A 15592-nucleotide genomic window follows, 5' to 3' on the forward strand; every position below is an offset into this window, starting at 1 on the left:
ATATCAGACAAATTAGATTTTAAACTAAAGTCTGTAATAAGAGACACAGAAGGACACTATATCATTCTTAAAGGGTCTATCCAACAAGAAGATCTAACAATTGTAAATATCTATGCCCCCAACATGGGAGCAGCCATATACATAAGCCAACTGTTAACCAAAATAAAGAGTCATATTGATAACAATACATTAATTGTAGGAGACCTCAACACTCCACTCTCAGCAATGGACAGATCATCGAAGCAGAAAATCTACAAGGAAACAAGAGCTTTGAGTGATACACTGGACCAGCTGGACCTCATAGATATTTACAGAACATTCCACCCTAAAACAACAGAATACTCATTCTTCTCGAGCGCACATGGAACTTTCTCCAGAATAGACCATATACTGGGTCACAAATCAGGTCTCAACCGATACCAAAAGATTGAGATTATTCCCTGCATATTCTCAGACCACAATGCTCTAAAACTGGAACTCAATCACAAGAAAAAATTTGGCAGAAATTCAAACACTTGGAAGCTAAAGACCACTCTGCTCAAGAATGTTTGGGTCAACCAAGAAATCAAAGAAGAACTTAAACAATTCATGGAAATCAATGAGAACGAAAACACATCGGTCCAAAACCTATGGATACTGCAAAGGCGGTCCTAAGGGGGAAATACATAGCCATCCAAGCCTCACTCAAAAAAACAGAAAAATCCCGAATTCACCAACTAACTCTACACCTTAAAGAACTAGAGAAAAAGCAACAAATGACGCTTAAGCCACACATTAGAAGAGAAATAATTAAAATTAGAGCAGAAATCAATGAATTAGAAACCAGAAACACAGTAGATCAGATCAATGAAACTAGAAGTTGGTTCTTTGAAAGAATTAATAAGATTGATAAACCACTGGCCAGACTTATCCAAAAGAAGAGAGAAAGGACCCAAATTAATAAAATTATGAATGAAAGGGGAGAGATCACGACTAACACCAAGGAAATAGAAACAATTATTAGAAATTATTATCAACAACTATATGCCAATAAACTGAGCAATCTGGATGAAATGGAGGCCTTCCTGGAAACCTATAAGCTGCCAAGACTGAAACAGGAAGAAATTGACAACCTGAATAGGCCAATAACCAGTAACGAGATTGAAGCAGTGATCAAAAACCTCCCAAAAAACAAGAGTCCAGGGTCTGATGGATTCCCTGGGGAATTCTACCAAACATTCAAAGAAGAAATAATACCTATTCTACTGAAGCTGTTTCAAAAAATAGAAACAGAAGGAAAACTTCCAAACTCATTGTATGAGGCCAGCATTACCTTAATCCCCAAACCAGGCAAAGACCCCAACAAAAAGGAGAATTTCAGACCGATATCCCTGATGAATATGGATTCCAAAATCCTCAACCAAATCCTAGCTAATAGCATCCAACAATACATTGAAAGGATCATCCACCACGACCAAGTGGGATTTATCCCCGGGATGCGAGGGTGGTTCAACATTCGCAAATCAATCAATGTGATAGAACACATTAATAAGAGGAGGGAGAAGAACCATATGGTCCTCTCAATTGATGCAGAAAAAGCATTTGACAAAATACAACATCCTTTCCTGATTAAAACTCTCCAGAGTATAGGGATAGAGGGAACATTCCTCAAGCTCATAAAATCCATCTATGAAAAACCCACAGCGAATATCATCCTCAATGGGGAAAAGCTGAGAGCCTTTCCCTTAAGATCAGGAACACGTCAAGGGTGCCCACTCTCACCACTGTTGTTCAACATAGTACTAGAAGTCCTAGCAACAGCAATCAGACAACAAAAAGAAATAAAAGGTATTCAAATTAGCAAAGAAGAAGTCAAACTCTCTCTTTTCGCAGACGACATGATACTTTATGTGGAAAACCCAAAAGACTCCACCCCCAAATTACTAGAACTCATCCAGCAATTCAGTAATGTGGCAGGATACAAAATCAATGCACAGAAATCAGTTGCTTTCTTATACACTAACAACGCAACTGTAGAAAGAGAAATTAAAGAAATGATTCCATTTACAATACACCAAAAACCACAAGACACCTCGGAATAAACCTAACCAAAGAGGGAAAGGATCTATACTCTAGGAACTACAGAACACTCATGAAAGAAATTGAAGAAGACACAAAAAGATGGAAAAATATTCCATGCTCATAGATCGGGAGAATAAACATTGTTAAAATGTCTATGCTACCCAGAGCAATCTATACCTTCAATGCCATCCCGATCAAAATTCCAATGACATTTTTCAAAGTGCTGGAACAAACAATCCTAAAATTTGTATGGAATCAGAAAAGACCCTGAATCACCAAGGAGATGTTGAAAAAGAAAAACAAAGCTGGGGGCATCACGTTGCCCGATTTCAAGCTATATTACAAAGCAGTGATCACCAAGACAGCATGGTACTGGCACAAAAACAGACATACAGACCAGTGGAACAGAATAGAGAACCCAGATATGGACCCTCAACTCTATGGTCAAATAATCTTTGACAAAGCAGGAAAAAACATGCAATGGAAAAAAGACAGTCTCTTCAATAAATGGTGCTGGGAAAATTGGACAGCCACATGCAGAAGAATGAAACTCGACCATTCTCTAACACCATTCACAAAGATAAACTCAAAGTGGATGAAAGACCTCAATGTGAGACAGGAATCCATCAAAATCCTAGAGGAGAACGTAGGCAGTAACCTCTTTGACATCGGCCACAGCAACTTCTTTCAAGATACATCTCCAAAGGCTAGTGAAACAAAAGCAAAAATGAACTTTTGGGACTTCATCAAGATAAAAAGCTTCTGCACAGCAAAGGAAACAGTCAATAAAACAAAGAGGCAACCCACAGAATGGGAGAAGATATTTGCAAATGACACTACAGATAAAGGGCTGGTATCCAAAATATATAAAGAACTTCTCAAACTCAACACCCAAAAAACAAATAATCAAGTCAAAAAGTGGACAGAAGAGATGAACAGACACTTCTCTGAAGAAGACATACAAATGGCTAACAGACACATGAAAAAATGTTCATCATCATTAGCCATCAGGGAAATCCAAATCAAAACCACACTGAGATACCACCTTACACCAGTTAGAATGGCAAAAATGGACAGGGAAAGAAACAACAAATGTTGGAGAGGTTGTGGAGAAAGGGGAACCCTCTTACACTGTTGGTGGGAATGCAAGTTGGTACAGCCACTTTGGAAAACAGTGTGGAGGTTCCTCAAAAATTTAAAAATAGAGCTACCCTATGACCCAGCAATTGCACTCCTGGGTATTTACCCCAAAGACACAGATGTAGTGAAAAGAAGGGCCATATGCACCCCAATGTTCATAGCAGCAATGTCCACAATAGCCAAACTGTGGAAAGAGCCGAGATGCCCTTCAACAGATGAATGGATAAAGAAGATGTGGTCCATATATACAATGGAATATTACTCAGCCATCAGAAAAGATGAATACCCAACTTTTACATCAACATGGATGGGACTGGAGGAGATTATGCTAAGTGAAATAAGTCAAGCAGAGAAAGTCAATTATCATATGGTTTCACTTATTTGTGGAACATAAGGAATAACATGGAGGACATTAGGAGAAGGAAGGGAAAAATGGGCGGGGGGAATTGGAGGGAGAGATGAACCATGAGAGACTGTGGATCTGAGAAACAAACAGGGTTTTAGAGGGGAGGGGGGAGGGGGGATTGGTTAGCCCGGTGATGGGTATTAAGGAGGGCACATACTGCATGGAGCACTGGGTGTTATACGAAAACAATGGATCGTGGATCACTACATCAAAAACTAATGATGTATTGTATGGTGACTAACATAATAAAATTAAAAAAAAAAAAAGAAAATGTTTCTCTAGCTTTTCATGAAAATTTTTTGTTAGGCTTTAGAAATCTCCATCTGGGGGCGCCTGGGTGGCTCAGGCATTAAGCGTCTGCCTTCGGCTCAGGTCATGATCTCAGGGTCCTGGGATCGAGTCCCGCATCAGGCACCCTGCTCCACAGGAAGCCTGCTTCTCCGTCTCTCACTCCCCCTGCTTGTGTTCCCTCTCTCGCTGTGTCTCTCTCTGTCAAATAAATAAATAAAATCTTTTTTAAAAAAATAGAAATCTCCATCTGTTTCTAATATACTGTTTTTTTTTTTAATTTTTTATTTTGTATTGTAATAGCATATTAAATCACATATTGAAAGCAAATGCCTTTTCTGTTCTGGGGGTTTAGGAATGTTATTGATTAAAACCAATTTGGCTCCCTGAGAATAGTTCTCAGGCTTTTTGACTCTGCCTTCTGTAATCTTGGTTCCATCTTCTGAGTCATTCTTCTTCTAGAAGAAATGGCTCAGATTTGCATCTGGGTAGGTCTCAAGACATAGAAGGATGGGGGACAAGAGGCCTTTTTTCATTTTGAACAGTCCCTATCCTTGTCAGCCCAAGCTAGCAAAATCCTTTAAAAATTTGTGGGCTTACCGCATAAGGTAATATAATCCACTCCATCAGAAAAAAGCCACTCTTACACCTATCTTCAATCCAGGCTCATTTCCACTGAAAAGTCAAGGAGCTATAAGACAATACCCTTTTACTTCTCTGAAGCCCTTTCGTCTAGAGGAGAAGCTACAGGGGCCACTTCAAATTTCTCAAGGTCTTATCAAAGACTCATAGTTGCACTCATGACTTAATCTGATCTCAACTAGATTTTGAAATAAAATCCCTTTAAAGCTCTTACTTGAAGGACTGAAACCAATTTTAGTGGTTAAATAAATGGAAAGGCAAGAAAAGCTGATTCTCAGGAAAAAGTATAGATAAATATTTGAATATATCAATAATAGGAAGTATAAGAAAATAAAGTAAAACTATCATTTTTAAAATGGCAATAATATGACATATCACTCAGGGGCTGGTTAATTTTGCCTCTTAAATTTCAAATATAAAAACATTTGGGTGGAAGATAAACAACCTGATTTTGGACCTCCTGCATTATAAATTATTTCTAAGGTGCCAGGTCATTGCCTACATTCTTCCTTTCTTCTTTCAGCTTCTCTACCTTATGGTCAGCTCTTTATGAAGTCAGTCTGTACTATACCTAATGTACTTCTTCCTGACAGAATGCCTCTGGACCAACTAAAGAAGGGAACAGGATTTCATGTAAAAATGTGATCATTAACTGCTCAACTGGATTAACTAAAGTGGGTTATTTTACTTGCATTATTTAATTCTCATAATAATCTCTGATACATTTTAAAAACTCAACTGATAACTTTTAAAACCAAAAGAAAAATCAATATTCATTTAAAGTCATGGAAAGAGACACTATTTCTGAACAAATTCAACGTCTAAGAAAGAGACACAAATTTATTTAAATGGAAAGATCAGCCATAGAAACTTAAAGTAAATCAAATGCTAACCAGCCATGGCCTGTTTCATTATCTCCAAGTGAAAGGCAATCTCTGGAAATTGTGAGCTTATGATTAATATAATTTACATGCTGCTTTTACTTCCTGCCAAATATTGTCTGTCTGCAGAAAAATGAACAATGACCGAAATCTTCCTCTCACAGGTAATAACAGACAAAGGTTACAAAAGTTTTGTCAGAAGAAAGTCATTTATTTAACATATTTATAGGGCACCCACCATGTGTCAGGTGAGGCCTTGAAAATATTGAAACTCTGCCTGAATGGAAGACTTCTCTATAGGAAAAGAAAGATGGCTTTGTAATTCAAAGAGTATGCTTTCACTGTAATTTATGATTATGAAACTTATTTCAGAAGTGTACCAATTTTATGCAACTCAAAATGTAAAACCTTCTTTCTTTAAATAGTTTAAATCAAATGAGGTATTAAAAATTGTTCTAAATGTGGGAATAATGGTGAATTATATACCTACAAGGAATAACTTTTTTACTATTAGGAATTCAAATTTGTTATCTTTAATGCTCTATCAATGCTCATTTTATAAGAGGTCTATATATGTATTTATTTATAATGAAGCCCAAAGACATTAATTAAACTAAGAGGTAGTTAGTAGATGTGGGTTGTATTTTTAGTATGGCATTAATTAACATTTTTGTCTTGGAATTCCTCTATGCCAGATGTCAACAAACTTTTCCTGTAAAGGGTCAGATACTAAAAATTTTAGGTGTGGACCAGTCTCTGTAGCAGCTACTCAGTTCTGTAGTTGTAAAGGGAAAGCAGTAATAGACAATACCTAAACAAATGAGTGTATCTGAGTTCCCATAAAACTTTATTTCAAAAACATGAGGTGGGTTGGATTTGGCCTGTGGGACGTAATTTGCCAATCTGTGATATATACCAGAAGTATATTTTTCTTACTATCAATTTCAAGATCTCTTTCCCTTTTTGTCTTTATTTTATGTAATAACTTTTTATTCTGTTTAGTCCTTATTTATTCTTTTTCAAAAAGTAACAGTAAACCTCAAATACAATTGGTATTTTCATACATTTTTCACCATACCTTAAAAATTACATACTTTAACTCTTAGTTTCGTGTGAATTAATAACCATAGCATTTTCTTAAGCTACTTTTATTACTACATGATAGCATACCTGCATAAGTTCATACATTTTGCTGACAGTAGCTTCCACTGAAAATCTTAACTTTTACTCAATAACAATACATTGGTGCTAGATAGTATCATGTAACTATGGAGTATCAGACCAGGGAAAGATGAAAGGTAAAAGGATTTGTCCTGTGCTTCATTAGCAACAGAGACTCCTGAAATTCTCCTAACATGTAGGATGTTGCTTTTTATACTATATCATGATAATTTTGAAGCTGACTTCATTTATTAATGTGCATCATTTTCAGTTATATTCATGGTCCTTTTCAATTCTCAGTAGAATCTCTACTGAAGTTGAAGTAATTTGGGTGAGTGTTATTTCATTTCTCTTGATAAACATAAATAGTAAATGCTTTTTGGGTATTATTCTCTGTAGCTGACTATACAATTTGCAACCTTCATAATTAAAAACATATGAGAATACAAGCTCAATCAGAAAAACATTTAAACTCTTTTATATAAGGGAATATTAGATGTTTTTCTTGACACTTTACATAGTAAAACCTAGCACCTGACTGCACTAACTTATACTCCCCTAATAATTATGTTGTTTTCCTTAATAATTACAGCATTTGCTTTTGGCTAAATGTTTTCAAGTTATTTGGGTAAAAAAAAAAAGGTGACACAAGAAAATTCCTAAATCCTAAAGAGCTGTTTGTTTTTTTTCACATTGTTTGGTGTGACTAGTAAATTGTGACTATATAGTCAACAATATCACATTTTTAGAGTAGAACAGTTGATAAAAAAATATTTCAGTATTCCTATCAAGGAATCCTTAATTTTTACATTAAAATGTTTTAAATTAAAACAAACTAAAACGATTATCCTGAAAGAGGTATTTTTACAAAGCTCTCAAATTTCTGCCTTTTCCTATATGTCTTCTGATATCTGATTTTTTTTAATGTATTTTCTTCCCAAGGAAATAATATCTACAAAGATCTTATTTTTAAATCAAAGCTAAGTTTGTGTGCATATGCACAGAAATATTCTTTTCTCTTAATTCCTAAGTGGTTGGTGTGGTTTTTTTTTTAATATAAAGATTTCACCAATCACTTATATAAAGAATAGCTTATCCATTTACATTTTGTTTAAATAAGATGAAGAATCAAGAATAATTTTACGTGTCTTCATTCATTCATTCCTCTCTACATTTTGATTTAAAAACTTAGGATAATACACTTTATCACTATTTGTTATCTTTATGTTAAATGTTATAAACACATATACAGCAGTTAGGAGTTTTTGTTCACTAGGTTTTGTCACTAGGTTTTCTGGTAATTGTGTCAAGGTTTCCTATTTGAAAGGATGTTGCTGTTAGTTTCTGATTCCTGAAGGCCACACCTCTCTAAAAGGTAGAAATATTCTCCTATATTTTGTGGTTAAATTTTACAGTCCTTTTTTGAGACAGATTAACGAATATTCTTTGATATCTTGTATATAATTCACTCTAAACTTAATTTTTAGAATGGTATTAATGCTGAAGACATGTATACATTTTCATTATGTTTCAATGGAAAATGAAGGTGACAATTCAGATTCCAGTAGTAACTGGCCACTACTGTATCATGGAAATTTGTATTTTCAGATGAAACAGTTTCAAAATTCCTGGAGGAGTCATCGCAAAACTGTTTTGGAAACAACAACAAAATCCAATGACAGCAAAAATAGTGACTATATTTTCACCACTTACTCTTAACTTCAAATACTATAACTGTTTTTGATTACAATGTTGATCGAAAAAACTTATCTACCAAGAAAATTTTATGGCTCATTTTCTTCCTTAAATATTAGACAGTTTAAAGAAAATAGTTTCACTTATATGGAAGTTACTTCCTGAAAAACAATAAACACGGCTGTGCTTTGAAATATCTTTGTGATACATCTGAAGTAACATGATGAATAAAGCTCATTGGATATTATTAAAAGGCCAACATTTTCAATATGAATTTTTGAGTTTTATATAATAAATCTGAAATACATCCAACATATTATCAGGTCTCTGGAACACAGCTGATAAAAAACAGTTTTTTTAAGACATAATGCTGTTGTATAAATAATAGACTGCTACATAGTGTAAACAATAACTTTAGTATGCATTAGGAAACTAAAGAATTCACTAGACTCACTGTATTATAATATTTGCTTTACTGCAGTGGTCTGGAACGGAATCCATCGTTATCTATGAGGTATGCCTAGACCTAGAAATTGTATGAATACATATGTATTTTGAGGAAGGCACTCCTAAGGTAGTGGTTCCTTCATTCCATTCCCATATTATAGGGCTTCTCTTTTCACTTGCAAAAGCATTTAGGTTAGATTAAAAAAAAAAAAAAGTAACAGTAACAAAGACTGGGTAGCATTATTTACACTGCATATAAAATGACAGAAGATAACATGAGCAAAATTATGATCTAAAACATATAGAAATTTAATGTAAAGCACCCTTGGGAAATTCCATGGTTCTGTTGATCACATAAGAATCAATGCCCTTTGGCAACACAAAGACATATTGTAATTAAATTTGCAAAATATAGTGATAAAGAAAAATTGTAAAAGCAGCAAGACAACACAAGTCCTTAACTTACAAGGGAAAACCCATAAAGCTAGCTAAAGATTTCTGAGCAAAATTGGCAAGGTAGATGGGAATGGCATGATACATTCAAAGTGCTGAATGGGAAAAATCTGCAGCCAAGAATACTCTATCCAGCAAGGCTATCATTCAGAGTAGAAGAAGAGATAGTCTCCCAGACAAAACAAAAACTAAAGGAGTTCATGACCACTAAACCAGCCCTGCAAGAATACTAAATGGGGCTCTTTAAGTGCAGAGGAGAGTGACAAACACACGAAAGGATCAGAGTAATCTCCAGAAACAACAAAACAAGTAATAAGATGGCACTAAATACATGTTTATAAATAATTATTTTGAATGTAAATGGACAAAGCATTCCAATCAAAAGACAAAGGGTATCAGAATGGATTAAAAAAAAAAAAAAAACAAGACACATCTATATGCCACCTACAAGAGATTCATTTTATACCTTAAGACACGTGCAGATTGAAAGTGAGGGAGGAGAGAATCATTGATCATGTAAATGGATGTCAAAAGAAAGCCAGAGTAGCAATACCTATATTGGACAAACGAGACTTTAAACAAAGACTGTAAAAAGAGACAAAGAAGGGCATTATATAATCAAAAAAAGGACAATCCAACAAGAAGATATAACAATTATAAACACTTATGAACCCAATATGAAAGCACCCAAATATATAAAACAATACCAAACATGAAGGAACTAATTGCTAATCACACATAAATAGTAGGGGACCTTAACATCCCTCTTATATCAATGGACTCACCATCTAAACAGAAAATAAACAAGAAAAGAATAGCTCTGTATGACACACTGGACCAGATGGACTTAACAGATATATTCAGAACATTTCATTCTAAAATAGCAGAATACACATTCTTTTTCAAGTACACATGGGACATTCTCCAGAACAGATCACATATGTGGTCACAAAACCGGCCTCAAGAAGTACAAAAGGACTGAAATCATACCATGCACCTTTTCTTTCTCTCTTTTTAAAAAGATTTTATTTATTTATTTGAGAGAGAGAGCACAAGCGCAAATGGGGGGAGGGACCAGGGTAGAGGGACAAGCAGACTCCCTGCTGAGCAGGGAGTGGGGCCCCAGGCTCAATCCCAGGACCCTGGAATCATGACCTGAGCAAAAGGCAGACACTTAACTGACTAAGCCATCTAGGTGCCCCACCATGCATCTTTTCTGACTACAATGCTATGAAACCAGAAGTCAGCCGTAAGAAAAAATTTGGAAAGACCACAAATACATGGAAGTTAAATAACATGTTACTAAAGAATGAATGGATCAACCAAGAAATTAAAGAAGAAATAAAAAATACATGGAAACAAATGAAAATGAAAACATGACATCCAAAACCTTTGGGATGCAACAAAAGCAGTCCTAAGAGGGAAGTATTTAGCAATACAGGCCTACCCCAAAAAGCAAGAAAAATCTCAAATAAACAACCTAAGCATACACATAAGGGAACTAGAAAAAGAAAAACAAATGAGCATAAAGCCAGCAAAAGAAGGAAAATAATAAAAGATTAGAGCAGATAAAAATGATATAGAAACAACAACAAACAACAGGAGAACAGATCAATGAAACCAGGAGCTGGTTTGTTGAAAAAATTAATAAAATTCATAACCCCCTAGCCAGACTTTTCAAAAAGAAAAGAAAAATAACCCAAATAAATACATTCACAAATGAGAGAGGAGAAATAACAACCAACACCACAGAATATTATAAAAAATGATATGCCAACAAATTGGACAACCTAGAAGAAATGGATAAATTCATAGAAACATATAACCTACCAAAACTGAAACAGGAAGAAATAGAAAACTTGAACAGACCAATAACTAGCAAAAAAATTGCATCAGTAATCAAAAAAACTCCCACCAAACAAAAGTCCAGGGGCAGATGGCTTCACGGGAATTCTACCAAACATTTAAAGAAGAGTTAACATCTGTTCTTCTCAAACTATTCCAAAAAATAGAAAAGGAAGGAAAACTTCCAAATTCATTCTATGATACCAGCATTACCTGATACCAGAACCAGATAAAGACTCCTCTAAAAAAGAGAACTATAGGCCAATATCCCTGATGAACATGGATGCAAAAATTCTTAATAAAATACTAGCAACTCGAATCCAACAGTACATTAAAAGAATCATTCACCATGATCAAGTGGGATTTATTCCTGGGTTGCAAGGATGGCTCAATATTCACAAGTCAATCAATGTGATATACCACATTAATAAAAGAAAAGAAACGTATGGTCATTTCAACAGATGCATGATAATCATTTGACAAAGTACATCTATTCCTGATAAAAACCCTCAACAAGATAGGTTTAGAGGAAACATACTTCAGCATAATAAAGACGATCTATGAAAAACCCACAGCTAATATCATCCTCAATGATGAAAAACTGAGAGCTTTTCTTCTATGGTCAGGAACAAGACAGGAATATCCACTCTTACCACTGTTACTTAATAAAGTTCTGGAAGTCCTAGCCACAGAAATCAGACAACAAAAAGAAATAAAAGGCATTCAAATTGGTAAGGAAGAAATCAAACTTTTACTAGGTGCAGATGACATGATACCCTATATAGAAAACCCAGAAGACGCCACCAAAAAATTGCCAAAACTGATACATGAATTCCATGAAGTTGTAGGATACGAAATCAATTTACAGAAATCTGATGCATTTCTATACACCAATAATGAGCCAAGGGAAAGAGAAATCAAGGAATTACTGCCATTTACAATTGCACCAAAAACCGTAAGATACCTAGGAATAAATCTAACTAAAGAGGTAAAACACCTGTACTCTGATAACTATAAAATACTAATGAAAGAAACTTAAGAGGATACAAAGAAATGGAAAGGCATTCCATGCTCATGGATTGGAAGAACAAATATTGTTAAAATGTCTATACTACCCAAAGCAATCTACACATTCAGTGCAATCCCAATCAAAATACCAATAGCATTTTTCACAGAGCTAGAACAAACAATCCTGAAGTTTGAATGTAACTACAAAACACTGTGATTAGCCAAAGCAACCCTGAAAAAGAAAGGCAAAGCTGGAGGCATCACAATTCCAGACTTCAAGCTATATTACAAAGCTGTAGTCCTCAAGACAGTATGGTAGTGGCACAAAAATATACACAAAGATCAATAAAACAGAACAGAAAACCCAGAACTGAACCCACAACTCGATGGTCAACTAATTTTCAACAAAGTAGGAAAGAATATCCAATGGGAAAAAGACAATCTCTCCAACAAATGGTGTTGGGAAAACCAGAAAGAACATGCAAAAGAACAAAAGTGGACCACTTTCTTATACCATACACAAAAATAAGTTCAAAATGGATGAAAGACCTAAACATGAGACTTGAAACCATAAAAATCCTAGAGGGGAACACAGACAGTAACCTCTTTGACATCAGCCATAGCACTTCTTTCTAGATGTCTCCTGAGGCAAGGGAAACAAAAGCATCAACAAACCACTGGGACTACATCAATATAAAAAGCTTCTCCACAGTGACGGAAACAATCAACAAAGCTAAAAAGCATCCTGCAGAATGGGAGAGGATATTTGCAAATGACATATCTGATAAAGGGTTAGTATCCAAAATACATAAAGAACTTACAAAACTCAACACCCCAAAACCAAATAATCCAATTAAAAAGTGGGCAGAAGACATAAGTATGCATTTTTCCAAAGACATCGAGATAGCCGACAGATACATGAAAAGATGCTGAACAGCAATGATCATCAGGGAAATACAAATCAAAACTACAGTAAGGGAACACCTCACACCTGTCAGAATGGCTAAAATCAACAACACAAAAAACAAAAGGCGTTGGCAAGAATGTGGAGAAAGGGGAACCCTCTTGCACTGTTGGTGGGAATGCAAACTGGTGCTGCCACTCTGAAAAACAGCATGGGGGGTACCTCAAAAAGTTAATAATAGAACTACCCTAATCCAGCAATTGCACTACTAGGTATTTACCCAAAGAATACAAAAATATTAATTTAAGGGGACACTTGCACCCTGATCTTTATAGCAGCATTATCTACAACAGCCAAACTATGGAAACAGCTCAAGTATTCAATGACTGATGAATGGAGAAAGAAGATGTGGTATACACATAAAATGGATATAACTGAGCCATAAAAAATGAAATCTTGACACTTGCAAGGATGTGGATTGAGCTAGAGAGTATTATGCTAAGCGAAGTAAGTCAGTCAGAGAAAAACAAATACCATATGATTTCACTCATATGTGGAATTTAAGAAACAAAACAAATGAACAAGGTGGGGGAGACCAAGAAAGAGACAGTTAAGAAAGAGACAGTTAAGAAACTACAGAGAACAAACTGATGGTTACCAGAGGGGAGGTGGGTGGGGGAATGGGTAAAATAGATGATGAGGATTAAGGAGTGCACTTGCTGTGATAAGTACCAGGTATTGTATGGAAGAGCTAAAACACTATATTGTACACCTGAAACTAATATTACATTGTATGTTAACTAAATGGAATTTAAATAAAAACTTAAAAAAAAAAAGAATCGATGCCCCTTGATGAGTGCACTATGTGACTCAGGACAAATGGGAGACAGGACTCACCTTTTACTTAAAAGCAGGATACCTGAGGAAATCTGTCTTGTTTAACTTTGAATACACACTTATTTCTTATATTATTACTTATGGTGGAATACTATCCAAATTCAAAAATTTTGCATTTTATTTTGTCCACATATCCTCAATCCAGTGTTCACTCATAACAAACCTAAGACTTTGCTTTATATCCCAGGCCACAATAGCCTGAGAATGTACAGGGGGATAAATATGTAATTTCTTTCAAAATTTTTCTTTTTTTTTTTTAACCATTTTCGTACCCAAATTTTCCAATGGAAATTTATAGGCCGTGATTCTTTGACTTCCTTCCTCACCTGATAAAAGGGAGAGTTCTGATACACTTGAAATTCTTTGCTCTGGAGGTTAGTTAGCCTTTAGTCACACCTTGTCATGACTTTTTTCCCCATAAGGTTTACTGTGCTGAGACGTATGCAGACTGAATGAATGAGGAGATTGTATTTTTCACACCTTTCTGTCCCCAACCCCCCTCCAAACCATATGCATCAGTGATGACCATAAAGACTTCAGTGAAGGCCTAGCTTATGCTTCAGAATTATGTTTTTATCACTTATAAATTAAGGCAAAAGTATCAGAATTAGAGTGAATAAGTAATGGATTACAACACATCATCAGAATCAAAATGTAGGAAGCTTTTGGAGTTGAGGACATAAGAAAAATTCTAATACTCACCTTTGTTAAGAAAAAATGGTGCACTAATGAATTTATGGATACCACAAATGTCTGCAATTCTAAGTACACTGCACATAAGAAGTATGGTTAGCCAGAAACACATTTTTATTATTATTTAGGATCTTTACTGTATGGATATCATTGTAAGCAAACAAACAAATCATAAATTACTTTAAATCAAAGCTATATCTTATTTAAAACTATAATTCATTAGGTATTATATTAAGTTGGATAAGGTACCTATGTGAAAAATTTTGCTTAATAACTTACTGAAATTGAAGGTGAAAAAAGAGTGGTCTGTTTACAAACTTACTTTTTAAAATTATGTGGAGTAAAATTTATGTAAAAATTAAAAATTTCCACTAAAAAATTTAAAGCCCTATACTATAGTGTGTTAAGGAAAGACAGGATGCAACTAACTCTCTCAAAGAGCTCTTTCAAACTTAAACAACTAATCTCTCTTGACCTTGTACTCCTTCACAAAACAATTCTTTTTCTTACCTTATTTGAGATTTTTAGAAGTTCTATATTTGCTATTTATCATTCTAATGAAATCTCTCTATAAAGTCACCCAAATCTCCAAATTCATAAACACAGAGAAAAATTTCCAGCCCCCGTTTCTTGACCATTCAATGGCATTTCACACTATTCACCTCCTACCTCAGTTTCTTGGCTTTCTCTTAGAGGTCTCCTCTCCTCAGCCTGTCCTTTCAATGGTGCTGATCCAGGCTTTATACCTTCTGCTCCTCTTTGCTGTCTCTGAGAAATGTTAAACTATTCTTCTGCTTTAGCTTTCACAATTGAGCCAAATTTGATACAGAAGTGTAGGATTCATTGCCACTTTATCTCCTGCTACACGTCCATGGAATAAAACAGATGCTGTTTCTAAGTCCTTCCAGATTTATTCACTTCCCAAATCTATCACACTGTGAACTGAGAAGAGGGTCCATTTCCCTAGATGAAGTTTAATAATCATGGGCAAATCTCAACCAAGGATAGAGGAATGAACCCAAAGAACTATAAACTAGCTGCTCTGAGTGTCTTTTTGCCAGAATACAGCTC

At 35.0% G+C, this 15592-nt stretch overlaps 1 long non-coding RNA gene across 1 annotated transcript in view; it reads right to left on the reverse strand.

Moving 5' to 3' along the window:
• Positions 1–15295, reverse strand: part of LOC118555634 (uncharacterized) — a 354728-nt gene extending 339433 nt beyond the window's left edge. Inside the window, exon 1 of the long non-coding RNA XR_013445371.1 lies at positions 15191–15295. This is a non-coding gene — a long non-coding RNA (uncharacterized LOC118555634). The remainder of the gene's footprint in view (positions 1–15190) is intronic.
• Between the last annotated feature and the right edge of the window lie 297 nt (positions 15296–15592).

This window comes from Halichoerus grypus, chromosome 2, assembly GCF_964656455.1.
Source record: "Halichoerus grypus chromosome 2, mHalGry1.hap1.1, whole genome shotgun sequence".
Lineage (NCBI taxonomy): Eukaryota > Metazoa > Chordata > Mammalia > Carnivora > Phocidae > Halichoerus > Halichoerus grypus.